Source organism: Salminus brasiliensis, chromosome 25 (assembly GCF_030463535.1).
Source record: "Salminus brasiliensis chromosome 25, fSalBra1.hap2, whole genome shotgun sequence".
NCBI classification, from domain to species: Eukaryota; Metazoa; Chordata; class Actinopteri; order Characiformes; family Bryconidae; genus Salminus; species Salminus brasiliensis.
In genome coordinates, this window is record NC_132902.1 from 1594475 (window position 1) to 1609229 (window position 14755).

A 14755-nucleotide genomic window follows, 5' to 3' on the forward strand; every position below is an offset into this window, starting at 1 on the left:
TGGTGTTTTTAATGTGTTTTATTTAGTGGTGTCAATCTTTTCATAATTATAATTATTAATTATAGTTACAGTTAATAATTATTTATAGTTATATAAATGTAAATGAGTTATAATTCATTATTAATTATATGTTAAAATGCTAGCTAGCACATCCTTGAATTTTGTTTTCCTATTTCAGTGTACGTTTGAGAACTTTAGCCTGGTTATTGGGCTGGATTAGACCTAGAGCTGAGCGAGGAGCAGCAATGTTTGTGTGTATGTGTGTGTGTGTGTGTAAGAGAATGAGAGTTAGTTATAAGATTGAATCCATATTTCAGCATAAATAAAGTGAAATCTACCCTCTGAGCTGAACAGTAGTGACGCTGTGTTTACATTGCTAATAAGGCTGCTAAAACTCCACTAGGCTCTGTACAGACCTAAGGGAGGAAGTTGGGGCCAATCTTGGTAAGATGATTGATGATAATTTGCATAAAAATAAGTTATCACCTTAAAGTTTGCAGATTAATCATATGGCTTAACATGTTAATGTTGACATCACTACTTTTATTATTATTATTTTATTCTTTTTTATTGCTTATTTATTGGTCTGTTATGGTAAATATTTGGTAAATATACGGTATAAAACTCTATAATAATATAATAAAGCTGATACACAGGATACAAACCAGTTTAATCTGACGTCCAGTTTTAACTAATTTTAGCTGACGTCAGCTGTCTGTGACCTGACGTTGTGGTTGTAGTTGTAGTTGAAAATGCACGATAAATAATGCAATTTGATTCAATTCCATTCAACTTTATTGTCATTATACAAATACAGGGTTGTACAGTACAACCAAACACAGTAAGTCTATACATCTCTGCAGAATAGGTAGGACATGCTACAATAGTGCAAGGATGAAAGACAAAACAGGGTGAGACGCACAGACAGTAAGTACAAAGACAATACATTCTATAAATAATATATACAAATATTCAAATATGGACATGTGCAAACATGTGCAGGAAGGCTCCAAACTAAGTTACTAAGTAAACTGGTAGGTTCAGAGTAATCACTGTGTGTGTATGTGTGTGTTCAGGTTGAGGTTGCTGGTGGTTCACTTTTTCAACTATTTTACATTTAATTAAATAGGTATTAAGAAATGAATTTATTACATGAGCTCTGGAAACTTTCCTAGAAGCTTTAGGAAGATTTAGGAAATTAATATTAATATTATTATTTGTGTTTAATCATTTGTACATTTTGATTTAGCACTTCTTACTCCATGTCACTACTAAAGTAGATTTAATTAGTTTAGTAATTTCATAAAGTTTGAAAAACATCCATAATGCTCTTCTCAGAAATCTTCAGCACAAACTGCAGGGGGCAGTAGAGTTCAACAAAACTTCCAGAAAGATGCTCCAGCAGTAGAAATGTCTAATGTTTCATTCCTGTCATCTTTTTTATTGAAGTGTTGTATGAGCCTGGAGCTTGAGCTGTGAACTGGCTGGTGAACTGGTTTCCAGTCAGTGTTCCAGTGGTGATTAGCAGACTCTAGAAAAAGGTTTGACAGCGTTCACTGTCTGGTCTTTTTCTTCTGACAGGCCGTCCAGATAGTTATGATGTGCTGACACCCGGTCCAGGACGCAGCCAACTCCTGTAGTCGTCCATCTCACTGTGCTCGGGGGCAGAAAACACGAGGGTCCTCTTACTTACTGTTCCATCAGGGGAGGTTGGTATTTTTATCTGTGTCTCATTAATTTAAATATTTCCCCATCTTTCCCATGATGATGAGCAGGAAAGGCCTGCTTGCTAACTCATATTCATACCCTAGAGTCGTAACAGTTCCCTCTTAAAGATCACTAAAGACTCCAGTAACTGGTAAATGTTAGCTTTCCCTCTGATTATTTACTTGAACTATACAGAACATATATTAATAATTTATTTTTAATTGATAATTGTTTGTTAGCTTGATCACACAGTCACTTACAAAAAAAACATTCAGATTTTAATTGTTAAGCAAATATTTATTAAAAACAACCTCAGACACTCACATCAGTTTCCATAGTTCAGGACAGGTAAGACTATACCCTGTGAAAAACAAGACTGAAGCCTTAACAGGGTTGCAGTGAAATTTCTGATCAGCCATAACATTAAAACCCAGTATTTTGTGGGTCCTTGTGGTGCTCATTAGGCTCTTATCAACGTGGCTCAGATTCTTAAGATTTTTCCAGCTTTAAAACATCATTTAAAAAAATGTGCCTAATATGTAGATCCAGCCCTTGACAGAAGCCACTCAATCATCAATGTTATTCACTTCACCTGCCAGTAGTTTTCATGTTGTGGCTGATCGGTGTAAGAATTTACACCGTAAATGTACAGAGAAGAGTCCAAATGAACAGACTGACTTCAAATGTAGATCAGATTCCAACACGGCTCAGTTCCAACACGGCTCAGTTGAGACTGAACTGGTTTAACGGCAGCTTTGTGAAGTTCTCTGCTGTTGCTGAAACTCTTTGCTGAATGCTTTCATCATTTGGGAATCTTCGCCTGGGAGTAGACGGTGTTGTCCTGGGACAGTTTCGGCCCTCTGGCCAATGTGGGCAGCTCAATCTGGGCATACTGAAAGAATAGGAGGCTGGCTAGACTTAAGTTGGCAAATCCTTCTAATTTAGTTGACATACAGTCTAATCTACGGTAGATATCCTCGCTGCCCAATTAAAAACTTAGGAGAAGGAAAAAAATCCTTCTTTACTTTCAATGGAAATCATTTTATTTTATTATATGATCCATTTATTCAAAAAGTGTTGAGACAGTGTACAGAGCAGCCACAGGGTTTAAAGGGTGGAGAAACTAAAAACGGTCAAAAATGCAGATCTACAGATTTGCCAAATTGCAAAAACACGGTTTGTGTCAGTTCTATAAACTAGACCAGATGATTTAGGACTAACTTAGATTTGCTTTATTCTTCTGCATAAAGAATGACTTTAAGGGTCCGACTACCAATTCTTCTGATAGACTCGGGAAATAACGGAGGCTGATTTTAAAGGTGAAATATTCCTACCTGTGTACTGTTCAGGTCTGGACGCTGCTGTAGATTGGGGTCAGGAGGTGGAGGTTGCACTTTTGATGATCTTTTCCAGTGGCTTGCTAGCAGAGCTGGTAATTTACCACCAATACATGTCAAATTTTCTTAAAACCGGTAGAATCAGAACATTTAACCAGATAAAGATGCTCAAACTGATATACGAAGAACTCTTAAGTGCATGTATAGTACTTGAATCCCAGTCCAAGTAACTGTTCACTACTTTTAGCATCAGAATAACCACTCACCTACAACTGGAACGATGAGAACACAGTTAAGCACTGCAGATGCAAGAGTCAGACTGGGCATTGCAGAATGAGGGGGTGGCTGCTGATCTTTCAGCTCAGTTTTATTTACATGCTCTGGAGAAGGTCTCAGAAACGCTAGAACATCCAACACACACAGTCTTATAGAGCACAAAATACACACTGTCTGTTGATTGTTAGTAGTTAAAAAAAGAGTTTAGATATGTGTAATAAATGGGTAATAGAAAAACAGTGTTCAGTTATGAACAGCTTAATAATCCAATTCATAATTTACGGAGTTCAGATTTAATGCAATTAATTAATAACTCAAGACTGGAGCGAAGTAAAGAACAACATACCAGTGGTGGTGAGTCTCAGTCCTTTACTGAAAACTGGTTTTGCTGCATCTACACAGTAATAGTCTCCCAGTGCATTTTCTGTGATGTTTTGCACCAGTAAAGAATTATTTGCTTGTAATATAAACGCCTGGTTTGAAACTGTGTGGTAGTATTTGGGCCCACCCTTGTTGTCACACGAAATGCATAATATCGGCACTGGGGCTCTGCAATGGCTCTGCAAATACCAGTATTTTTTACCACTACTAACAAGATCACAGTTTACCGTCATATTTCCTCCCAGTTCAACTTGAACAACTTTCAAACCTTTAACTGCCTGAAACCACAGGAGCAAATCTACAAAAAAAACATAAGAATGAGAATAACCATCATGTTCAGAAAATAGTTTTACAAAATGTACGAAAATACATACAGATAAACAACAGTTAACCTAAACTTACATATCTGCAGCTGTAAAAATCTCATGCTGTCGAATAAAGGCTGTTCAGAAGTGATCTGCTTCTGTCCCACGGCAGACAGTTTAAAGAGGAAGTAAGGTTTGAGCGTTCACTGACCACAGCCTTTTTCCTCCTCAGTCTCGGTTATAAGCTGGCTGTGATACAATAAGATGACCTTTTAATGAGTGCCTACATAGCTGTAGTCTGCATTATTACACTGCAGAGCATAAGCTATCAAACATGTCAGTGCAAACAGTGTTTCTGATATACTACAATATATACCCACCGTAAGTGACGCTGTCCTCACCGACTAGGAATCAAACACTGATTGCTCTGCCTTCTACAGTGAGTAGCTCTACCTCAGTGTATATCACAATACCTACATTTAGAGTGTTATTAATTATTATTCACCCTAATGAGAGACTGTAGCTCCTCCTCCTCAGTGTATATCACAATACCTACATTTAGAGTGTTATTAATATTCACCCTAATGAGAGACTGTAGCTCCTCCTCCTCAGTGTATATCACAATACCTACATTTAGAGTGTTATTAATATTTACCCTGATGAGAGACTGTAGCTCCTCCTCAGTGTATATCACAATACCTACATTTAGAGTGTTATTAATATATATTCACCCTAATGAGAGACTGTAGCTCCTCCTCCTCAGTGTATATCACAATACCTACATTTAGAGCGTTATTAATATATATTCACCCTAATGAGAGACTGTAGCTCCGCCTCCTCAGTGTATATCACAATACCTACATTTAGAGTTTTATTAATTATTATTCACCCTAATGAGAGACTGTAGCTCCTCCTCCTCAGTGTATATCACAATACCTACATTTAGAGCGTTATTAATATATATTCACCCTAATGAGAGACTGTAGCTCCGCCTCCTCAGTGTATATCACAATACCTACATTTAGAGTTTTATTAATTATTATTCACCCTAATGAGAGACTGTAGCTCCTCCTCCTCAGTGTATATCACAATACCTAAATTTAGAGTGTTATTAATATTCACCCTAATGAGAGACTGTAGCTCCTCCTCCTCAGTGTATATCACAATACCTACATTTAGAGTGTTATTAATATTCACCCTAATGAGAGACTGTAGCTCCTCCTCAGTGTATATCACAATACCTACATTTAGAGTGTTATTAATATTCACCCTAATGAGAGACTGTAGCTCCTCCTCCTCAGTGTATATCACAATACCTACATTTAGAGTGTTATTAATATTCACCCTAATGAGAGACTGTAGCTCCGCCTCCTCAGTGTATATCACAACACCTACATTTAGAGCGTTATTAATATTTACCCTGATGAGAGACTGTAGCTCCTCCTCAGTGTATATCACAATACCTACATTTAGAGTGTTATTAATATATATTCACCCTAATGAGAGACTGTAGCTCCTCCTCCTCAGTGTATATCACAATACCTACATTTAGAGTGTTATTAATATTCACCCTAATGAGAGACTGTAGCTCCTCCTCCTCAGTGTATATCACAATACCTACATTTAGAGTGTTATTAATATTTACCCTGATGAGAGACTGTAGCTCCTCCTCAGTGTATATCACAATACCTACATTTAGAGTGTTATTAATATTCACCCTAATGAGAGACTGTAGCTCCTCCTCCTCAGTGTATATCACAATACCTACATTTAGAGTGTTATTAATATTTACCCTGATGAGAGACTGTAGCTCCTCCTCAGTGTATATCACAATACCTACATTTAGAGTGTTATTAATATTCACCCTAATGAGAGACTGTAGCTCCTCCTCCTCAGTGTATATCACAATACCTACATTTAGAGTGTTATTAATATTCACCCTAATGAGAGACTGTAGCTCCTCCTCCTCAGTGTATATCACAATACCTACATTTAGAGTGTTATTAATATATATTCACCCTAATGAGAGACTGTAGCTCCTCCTCCTCAGTGTATATCACAATACCTACATTTAGAGTGTTATTAATATTCACCCTAATGAGAGACTGTAGCTCCTCCTCCTCAGTGTATATCACAATACCTACATTTAGAGTGTTATTAATATATATTCACCCTAATGAGAGACTGTAGCTCCTCCTCCTCAGTGTATATCACAATACCTACATTTAGAGCGTTATTAATATATATTCACCCTAATGAGAGACTGTAGCTCCTCCTCCTCAGTGTATATCACAATACCTACATTTAGAGCGTTATTAATATTCACCCTAATGAGAGACTGTAGCTCCTCCTCCTCAGTGTATATCACAATACCTACATTTAGAGCGTTATTAATATTCACCCTAATGAGAGACTGTAGCTCCTCCTCCTCAGTGTATATCATAATACCTACATTTAGAGCGTTATTAATATTCACCCTAATGAGAGACTGTAGCTCCTCCTCCTCAGTGTATATCACAATACCTACATTTAGAGTGTTATTAATATTCACCCTAATGAGAGACTGTAGCTCCGCCTCCTCAGTGTATATCACAATACCTACATTTAGAGCGTTATTAATATTCACTGTAATGAGAGACTGTAGCTCCTCCTCCTCAGTGTATATCACAATACCTACATTTAGAGCGTTATTAATATTCACCCTAATGAGAGACTGTAGCTCCTCCTCCTCAGTGTATATCACAATACCTACATTTAGAGCGTTATTAATATTCACCCTAATGAGAGACTGTAGCTCCTCCTCCTCAGTGTATATCACAATACCTACATTTAGAGCGTTATTAATATTCACCCTAATGAGAGACTGTAGCTAAGTCAAACTTCAGCTCGTAGGACTCTGGTAAACCGGTGAACTGGTCTAACCACAGGTCTATAAACAGCTTGCGGGTGGTGCACTGCAGCCCACACAGGAGCGAGCTGAGCGGACCCTATAGCAGGGTGTAGTGTAAGGCTAATTCTACTGTATTTCTCTGTCATTGGGAACCGAGACAGTAAGAGGGAAGTCATTAGGAGCCTAATTTAAACTGTATGTATTTGGCCTTCTTAGAGCCCCCAGATTAGCTTCTGCATCAGTGTCTGTGCAAGTTTCAGACATCCAGTTCTCTGCATTCTGTACAATATACTTTAGGCTTACAGTGGTCTCGAAGTGGTGTAATGTTGTGGTCTTTTCAGCCCTCATTCGATATTTTTTATAACATGTACTGAAATTTGTAACCTCAGCGGTTCATTCACACTTGTAACATCATTATCTAGAACTCACCAGGTTTAGTCTTTGAAGGCCGGAGGTGTGATGTGATCATGTGACCGTGTTCTTTCCGGTGGGGCACTTGAGCAGTCTGAGCACTGTCTGAGTCTGAGCCAGCCTTAAGATGTTCACCTTAAGAGGAGAGCTGTGGGTCTTCAGGTATTTCTATAAAATAATATTTAAAGGATCTGAACTTGTTTTCTTACTTTGGTCTGAGGAACTAGCTGACCACTTTTGCCTTGTGTTGTTACACTCCTAGAAAAATGGTTCTGTGTAGTCCTGAAAAACTTAGTAGTAGTCTTTGACCTACAATAGAGGAACCCGGCTTGGTTCTATATGGCCGTTTATGCATCGATGTTGGTCGAGAATACATGGGAACCATCTTCGTGGGTTTTTCAGATACTGTGGTCACGCAGCAGAATCAGCAGCAGTGTTTTCTGATGCGTGCAGCACTGAAAGCCTGTGGCTAACCAGACTGGGCTACTGAAAAATAGCACAAAGGTCTGGTAGGAACAAACTTAAAAACAAAGAGGACGATGTCTTCCATTACTTGGTGTTCTTTTTGGAGATGACATTTTACTACATCAAAAACACGTCATTTGACCAGGGGCATCGATAACAAGATGAATGATGGTGACAGCAGAGGAGATGGGTTTTTAAATAAATCGAACAGGGAATGTATCCATTACAAACACTGAATTAAAGCACTATTATTTTTCACTAATGGAAACTAGAAGCTAGAATTTGGTAATAAAGACTAAAAGGATAAGAAACAAACATCTATGATCTACAAGTTATTTTGTGTCTAATGTAGAAAAGTCCGAAATGTTCATGACGTGTAACTTAGCAATAACGTACAACTATAGATCTCGTGGTGGTGTTATAAATAAACTAGCCGTATCTTAGGGGGCTTTTGATATTTATGCTCTGAACTGAAGATCTGTACTCTCTTTAATGTAAGGATTCTACAAAGGTTTCTTTGAACAATGCCAGAAACCATTTCTAAAGAGACATAAGTGTGAAGAACCTTTTAAAGTTCTTTGAGGAACTTTTCTTTTTTTGCTAAATGGCCATGTATGCAGGGATGTTGGTGTAGAATATACTAAAACTAAATGTGTGCTAACCATCCTTGTGGGTTTTTTTCGAATACCCTGGTCACACAGGATCTAGCAAAGTTTGCTGCTGCGTGCAGGCCAGACGTAGCCCTGAAAGCCTGTGGCTAACCAGACTGGGCTACTGAAAAAAACAGCACAAAGGTCTGGTAGGAACAAACTTAAAAACAAAGAGGACACTTCCTGACATTACTTGGTGTTCTGTTACCTATAAAAATGGACAAAAGTAAGGACAACATTCAGGCTTCAGGATGACTGCGTTTTTATTAGACAGATGTTTTTAAAGGAATTGGCACTTTAATTTTTAAAATACCCAAACTCATTTCTAATAGTAAACCATATGAACAGTTATTCTGGTATATCCAGACACTTTTTTGCTAAGCATTGATGTATAAAAACATTATAATAATTATAATAATTGAATATGCCCTGTCACCAGATCTTCAGGTTACTCCACATCGCAGCTTGGATAGTTTTTCAGCCCACCATTAAAATGACTGTGTCACAGCTGGGACTGCAAATGAAGGTCTGCACATTTCAAAAAAGAAAGACGCCACAAAGGGCTCTTTGAGTGACATCATTTTCGGTTCCACAATTACCTATTTTTGTTAGGATGTGAGTGTGAAGAACATATTTAAGTTTCAAAGAAGCTGATGTGAATGTTCTTTACCAATTTAAACGTTACTCACACACATGACATTTACAAGCACCGTAGTTTAGTTAGCTTAATTAGACGTAGGTTTGATAGTGGCAGCTAAACAAAACGGTAATTTACATACGTACTAGTTAACCCTCAGTACTCTAATAATAGCCAACTATACACAGAACATCAAACAGAGCATTACTCAAAACGTCCAGTCCAGTGGAATTGGAAATTCAATCCAGCTGTGTCAGGTTACCCTCTGGGAATTAGGTTCTTCAATGTAGGTCTTTACTGTCTCGGGATTTGTGCTAGAGCGTAGATGCTGTCAATTTGACCCTGCCTGGCCTCTGGTCCTCTGGTCAGGGTAGGAAAATTGATCTGGGAATACTAAAAAAAAGAGATGGCCGGATATCAGGTGGTAGATCTTGCTTATGTAATAGATACATTACGTTTTTTGATAATCTTCTTTAACAAGTTACATGTTAACACATTTGTAGCTAAACTGCTTAGTTTACGACTAGCTTCAGGCTCTAGCTACAACAGTATTTCTATAGACATAGCTAATCTATGGTTGGGCTTACTTTTGAACGTGGATTATACCTACCTCTACATCGCAGTCTTGCTGTTGCAGACTGGAGTCAGGAGGTTGTTTGTTCTGAGATCTTTTGTACAGGCTTGCCAGCAGAACTGGCACATGGTGAACAATATTTGCTCTGTTAGTTTTCTGTAATATTAGCTTGTAGGCAAGGGGCATGTGAGCAGTCTTTCTTATAGTCTCTATTTGCTTTACTTGAATTGATTGCAGCTAATAGCATCAGGCTCAGGGACTACAGTTGAAAATTAACACTAGCACATTTACATTTGGCTTAATGAATGTGCATTATCCAGCAAATATTAATAAATACACCAGCCTCTCAGCCAGAACAGTCAGAGAAGAACTGGTAACGCAGTGAAGCGTCTGCTTTTAACACTGATATTCACTCACCAGTGATTGCACCAGTGATCTCTAGTTGTTACACAGTAATAATCCCCCAGTTCTTCTTCTGTGATGTTGTGTATCAGTAAAGAGTGATTTACCTGTACTGAAAACTTCTGTTTGAAAGCTGGGTTGTAGTGATTACCCATGATGTATTCTCCAGCACTTACAGTGCGTAGTATCAGCACAGGAGCTCTGCACTGGGTCTGCCTGTACCAGTAGATCTCTGCTCTACTACTAGCTGGGAGATCACAGTTCACTGCCATGTTTACTCCCAGTTCAACCTGAACAGCTTCCCAACCTCCTACAGCTTGAACCCACAGGAGTAAATCTACAAAGAGGAGACAGAAACCCACCCAAAGCCTCACCATCATGTTCAGAACATGCAGATTATTTTCAGTACTAGAGCTAAAAACCCCTCACTTACACATCTGAAGCTGTAGATCCTTCATGCTGTCACCAAGAAGCTCTGCACAGGGTGTCTTCAGCAGTTACACTGAACTCAGCTTTAGTCACATACAGAAGAGGAAGTGGGACCCTGTCTAACACTGACCACATCTTTCTTTCAGCTCTTTAGAAGCTACAGCTACAGTTGGTCTAGACATTATTTAGACTTGGTGAAAAATATTACTCCAGCTTCATGAATGCTCATGGTGTTCATCTTAAAAGAAAACACTGTTCACCGTATTGTTCTGTGGATCTAGAAACACGGAGAGACACAACCTTTTAAATTTTAAAAGTGTTTATGCAGCTTGCCTATGAAAGTTTTTCAGTTATGAAAACTCATCCTGAACTGTGCAGACATTTAGACACTTGTGAGAATTAGCGTATAAAGTTGCTTATCTGGGCTATAAGTGTTTATAAGCTCAGTAAAACACTAATATTGGAATAAACACTAATAACACTCCTACAGAAAGTGGAGGTGGTTCTCCATCACTGTGTTCATTAGAATATCTCCAAAGCTCTCCTCATGGAGTCTAGTATTATTTAGAGTTAACTGTAGTTATGTTTACATGCATCTGTTCTAATGTGGTGTGTTTTGTAAAACTGGATATCTTAAACTGATGGATGGTGCAAAATACAGGGAGATGCTGCAAGACAACCTGCTGTTAGCTGGTGCTGTTAGCTTTCCTCCAAGCCTCGACTGCCTGGAGATGCCGCATTGGCAGCAGTTCTTAAAGACGAAGGCTGGCTTCACTTTTTCATAGTTCTTTGCGTCATTTGTTCATGCATTTGTTTTACAATGTATGATGCAAAATTTGTCAGGATACATTAATTATTGTGTAATATTTTATCTAAGCACTTTTATTAGAGCTTCAGATGTCTGCTTCCCTTCACCTCCACTGTAGAATTCCAGCTCTGACTGGCTTCTTTTCTCTAAGATGAAGAACTTCTAGATATGTTTTAAAAAAACATAAAAATGGTTCTGCTACGTTACGAATCTAAAGCTCCTTCTTCAGTATACTGTTCAACTGTTTTGGCTAAGAAAGTAGGAAGCCAGAAAGGGATTCCTCTATGGCATCACTCCAAGAACCTTGGCACCTGTTTTAAAGAGTGTAAAGCATTGAGTGGGATCATATCTTCCCAACAATCTGGGCCTTTTGGTTACGCAAGCGATGAGTTATTTTGTCCCACACAGAGGAACGAGCCATGAGAAAAACCAGCGATGTTAAAATCTATCAGGCATCAGACCTCTGGGTGGTATGATGGAAGTCATTTCTGAAATTTTCTGCAGGACGGGTGAACAGTTCAGAATGCAGATAAACTAAGCTAATATGATATAAAATAATAGTCTTTCTAAGAAATGCCTGTGGGTATAGTCCTCATGTTGTAACACGCTTGATGACCCACCTCTAAGAACCACACAGTTTACACTGAAAATGTTACACTGAAAAAGGTTGTTTATTGATCAGTGGAAGGTTTTATAGGACACACTTTGTACATGTATATATTGCACGACAACACGAGCAAGGCTCAGGAATTAGTAAGAAAACAGATGTAGGTTTCCTGAGACTTCTCAGCAGAGAGCAGAGTGTGAGGTGAGTGTGGTTGGTCCTACGGCACAGTGCTGAGCTGAGTAAACTCCACCACAGTGAAGCTGCTGCCTCTGGGGCTGCTCTGTACATCTTTCTGAAGCATCATTATGGACACAGTCTGAAAAAGGAAAAGACATTAAGAGACAATGTCTACATGTTTTTCATTTTTAATGTTTTATTTGGAATATAGCTCTACACCAAATTGTCAAACTGCCCCTCTGTGGACAGCTGGACTCGCTTGGAGGAGAGCTCTTACTGCTAATTCTGTTACATCAGAACCCCTAGCACTGTTCCAGACACTAGGAGGAGAACACGTCTCCTCTGATACATGTAAAGTCAGGGGCCTCTTCTCAAACTGCCGGTTCCCCAACTCTACCACAACAGCTAACAGATGCCTGTGCCGGCATGGCATGGCTTAGGATTCACTTTTATTTTTTAAGGTCTGTGTGTTCCTACCTTTGCACTAATCCAGTCCTGATTCTGCTGTAGATTGAGGTCTGGAGGTGGTAGTTTGTCTTGCACTTCTGAAGGTCTTTGGCAGTGGCTTGCTAGCAGAGCTGGATTGTTCCAAAAGTTTTTCAGATCAGTTTCTTTAAACTAGATCTTACAATTGATCTACATCAGGTCCTCCCACCAGTCTAGAAAGAGCCTTTAAATAAACAGTATGTACATTTCCTAGAAATTATTCATAAACTGAAGACTTAACTTCCATATCATCACTCACCAGCGATCGCAGTGATGAAAACACAGTTAAGTAGAGCAGATGCAACAGTCAGGCTTGGCCATGGGGTGTGAGGTTGTGGTCGCTGATCTGTTTTATTTAAATGTCCTGAAGGAGGTTCTGCAAACAGTACAGACAGTCAGACAGAGCTCAGTTCAGCAGCAGCAGCTCAACAACAGAGTAGACAGCATGTTTAAAGACACTCACCAGTTCTGTTCAGCCTCGTTCCGTTACTGAAGAACGGTTCTGCAGTTTCTACACAGTAATAATCCCCCAGATCTTCTTCTGTGATGTTGTGTATCAGTAAGGCGTTATTATCTTGTAATGAAAACTTCTGTTTGAAAACTCTGTTGTAGAATTGAGCCAAAGTGTCGTTTCCATTATTAAAGGAGCGTAGTATCAGCACAGGAGCTCTGCACTGGGTCTGCCTGTACCAGTAGATCTCTGCTCTACTACTAGCTGGGAGATCACAGTTTACTGCCATGTTTACTCCCAGTTTAACCTGAACAGCTTCCCAACCTCCTACAGCTTGAACCCACAGGAGTAAATCTACAAAGAGGAGACAGAAACCCACCCAAAGCCTCCCCATCATGTTCAGAACATGCAGATTTTTTCAGTACTAGAGCTAAAAACCCCTCACTTACACATCTGAAGCTGTAGATCCTTCATGCTGTCACCAAGAAGCTCTGCACAGGGTTTAGAGCATTTAGGAGAGGAAGTGGAAACTCATTCTCACCACAGCACCCCCCCCCCCTTCAGGAGCATTTAGAAGTTGGTTTAGTTGAACTAGGTTGACATCAAAAGTATTATTGTCAGAATGGCTCCCCCTCCTGGACTCTTCGGTTAATGTACATGGCCTTGGACTCTGTCATCTTCACAGAAAAGGTGCTTTTTTAAAATAACTGTTGCAGCCCAACAAGGCATGGTTACTAGAACCAGCACTAACATGTACAAATGTCAGACCCTGCTACAGATTAGGAATCAAACACAATCTTCGTTTTCAGACAGACTGCGTAAAGTCTGTCACGCAAATGATGTTCTTACAGACATCTTCAACAACTCTTAGAGGACCTCAAGATCACCACCATCATCCCTGTGCCAAAGAAGTCCCCAGTGTTCTGCCTCAGGATGGTCATGAGACACGTCACAACCAGCTTCCCCACTCACTGGACTCACTACAGCGTATCAATAAATATAGCCAAGAGAGCCCAGCTGCACCTCTACTTCTGCTTGAGGAGACTGAGGAAAGCTCATCTCCCGCTCCCATGTTCTATAGAAGGCCTGTGAGGAGCATCCTGAGCAGCTGCAACACTGTCTGGCTTGGGAATTGCATTATCTCTTCCCCACCACATCTTATCCCAACCACACACACTGCACTGTCCTGTATGTTCACTGTGTCTAATGTCTGTTTTTTTATGCAGATTTATGTATCGTTATGTATCGATACTGTATTGTTTCAGTTCCATGTTTCACCATAATTTTGCTCCACTGTAACATTTACATTTACATTTACAGCATTTAGCTAACACCCTTATCCAGAGCGACTTACAAGGTTACTCGTATTACTGGGCCAATGCAGTGTTAGGAGTCTGGCCCAAGGCCTCTTATTGGTGTAGCGCAGCATAGTCACCTAGACCGGGAATTGAACCCCAATCTTCCTCGTGGTGTGGTAGCTTACTGGCCGGTAGTGGTGTCATTCTCTCCAAGAGGCCTTTGGGTATGTGCCTCTCATGCCTAGAATATCTTCTCCCTACTATATCTTATAGCAGTCAGGCCCAAGGTAACAGAAGTATCCCTCCAAGAAAAAGCTTTACGTTGTTATGTTATGTTGTTGTTGTGGTTGTGAGTATTTTGAGGCAACAGTTGTTGTGTAGTTCCACTACTCCGCAGCTTTAGGGAGACTCTTGCCGCTAACCCTTGTGGGAAATCTTGACTCCTGACCCGGACCTTGGAGGAA

The 14755-nt window shown here is 39.5% G+C and overlaps 3 long non-coding RNA genes across 3 annotated transcripts; all 3 read right to left on the reverse strand.

Moving 5' to 3' along the window:
• Nucleotides 1–2123: 2123 nt before the first annotated feature.
• On the reverse strand, nucleotides 2124–3397 carry LOC140548256 (uncharacterized). The gene is made up of 3 exons (XR_011978549.1): nucleotides 3311–3397; nucleotides 3042–3136; nucleotides 2124–2599 (listed from the first exon to the last, which is right to left on the reverse strand). It is a non-coding gene; the product is annotated as an uncharacterized lncRNA (long non-coding RNA).
• A 6278-nt stretch (nucleotides 3398–9675) lies between these two features.
• LOC140548244 (uncharacterized) lies at nucleotides 9676–10525 on the reverse strand. Its single transcript, XR_011978546.1, has 3 exons — nucleotides 10469–10525; nucleotides 10143–10372; nucleotides 9676–9752 (listed from the first exon to the last, which is right to left on the reverse strand). It is a non-coding gene; the product is annotated as an uncharacterized lncRNA (long non-coding RNA).
• A 1421-nt stretch (nucleotides 10526–11946) lies between these two features.
• Nucleotides 11947–13097, reverse strand: LOC140548203 (uncharacterized). The gene is made up of 4 exons (XR_011978543.1): nucleotides 13006–13097; nucleotides 12802–12918; nucleotides 12534–12634; nucleotides 11947–12195 (listed from the first exon to the last, which is right to left on the reverse strand). It is a non-coding gene; the product is annotated as an uncharacterized lncRNA (long non-coding RNA).
• Nucleotides 13098–14755: the final 1658 nt, after the last annotated feature.